The sequence below is a fragment of the Myotis lucifugus genome, unplaced genomic scaffold (genome assembly GCF_000147115.1).
Source record: "Myotis lucifugus unplaced genomic scaffold, Myoluc2.0 scaffold_338, whole genome shotgun sequence".
In the NCBI taxonomy this organism is placed as follows: Eukaryota; Metazoa; Chordata; class Mammalia; order Chiroptera; family Vespertilionidae; genus Myotis; species Myotis lucifugus.
The window spans coordinates 1,158,226-1,160,164 of record NW_005871386.1 but is presented as its reverse complement, the minus strand read 5'-3'; positions in this window follow the sequence as shown (position 1 = coordinate 1,160,164).

Here is a 1,939-nt window from a genome sequence, read left to right as displayed (position 1 = left end):
TCTCTGCTCCAGATTTGATCAAAGAAATAGGACACACCCTAAAGAGACTTTGAAGGGAAGCAAAAAATGAGTGAACACAGAGTTACTACAACCAGGGAAAGGCTACCAAGTGATGGGCCACCTGGACTGCTCAGGACTAGAGGGAAGGCTTCCCAGGGGAGGTTTCTGTGGGTTTTTTTAAAGAATAAACAGGCCTTAGCAATGAAGAAAGAGGCGAGGGTACTTGGGCTGAGGTGATAAAGACATTCATTCATTTGAACCATTATTTTGAGCACTCTGAATTCACTGAGCCAACGCCAGGCACTGGGACTCAGCAGTCAGCAGAGCTCCTGCCCCCTGCAGTTTACATTCTGGTTTGAGAGGTCTACAGTAAGCAAATGAGTGATGTAAACAGGATGCTGGGACAGAAAGGCAGCAGCGGGTCATGCGTGGAGGTCTCTGCACCCTGCCCGGGTGAGCAGACACAGGCTTCGCATGCAGGTGGCATGAGAGAGGGGAACCGCCTGCTCCTGGCCACCACGTTCCAGTGAATCACCAGGACTTTGGGTGAAGCTGGGGGTTCAAAACAGGATCCCCTGGGACTTATTCCTAGAAACTCTGCAAAAGAGGATTTTAGGAAAAAATTACCCTAGAACGCCCAATAAAGTGCGTCACTCGTTGTAAGATGGGAGGGCTTGTGTCACTCTTTGCTCTTGTCCATCAGTTCATTTCTGTTGACAGATGAGACGTCTGGGGTATGGAGCACCAGACACTAGAGCAGGGGTCCTCAAACTACGGCCCGCGGGCCACATGCAAATACAAATATTGTATTTGTTCCCGTTTTGTTTTTTTACTTCAAAATAAGATATGTGCAGTGTGCATAGGAATTTGTTCATAGTTTTTTTTTAAAACTATAGTCCGGCCCTCCAACGGTCTGAGGGACAGTGAACTGGCCCCCTGTTTAAAAAGTTTGAGGACCCCTGCACTAGATCAACAAGATGACTGGGAGGCTCAGGGACTTGAGGAGAGCATAGTGGCTCTGCTGGTGCAAGTCCTGAGATGCTCATTGATACCCTCTGGGGCCTCTGTGCGTAGGCTAAGTCCCTGGTATATAAATAGCAACTTCTGTTAACTCATTAAGTCATCTATTCATCCTTCCACTCATCAGTCCGTTCCCCAACCAATCGTCCATCTCTCCATTTATCTACCCATCCATCCATCCATTCATTCATCCACTCATCCATCTGTAGATGTATCCACCCCCTCATCCTCCATCCTTTCATCCATCCCTTCCTACATCCATCCATCACCCATCTATTGAGCCATCCATCATCCTTCATATATCATCTGTCATCCATCATCCATCATCCATCTATCGAGCCATCCATCATCCTTCATATATCATCCGTCATGCATCATCCATCATCCATCATCCATCATGCATCTTCTATCATCCACCCATCCATCCATCCATCCATTCATCATCCATCATTCACCCCCCCATTCTTTGTTCTCCCCCTACTTCCAAAAATAACCTATAGCAGTTTCAACAAAGGATACCAATAAAACCAAGCCTTTAAAATCTGAGTAAAAATAGAAAGCTAATTAAATGAAGGGATTGGAAGGAGAATAAGTATTCCTCCAAACCAAAGGATATCACAGCACAAACTTTAGCCCGGGTTTCCCAGCAGCAGGAGAAAAATCGAGACATGGAGCTGGGCTTTCATTTTTGATGTCTGACTCTGAGAGGAACTCATCACCCAGTCTTTAAATGAGGCGTAGAGAACAATGTTTTTGGTAGCAAATTTCAGAGAAAGAGCAGAGACGTTCTGTTTTCCTCCCCTAGTAAGAACCACGGGCATGTTCTCAGGACGGAGCCCTGGAAGTTGGCCCAGTAAGGACCTCCAGGGACCTGTTCAGACAGAGAGTCCATTCCCACAAATGAAAAGACTTTCCCAGA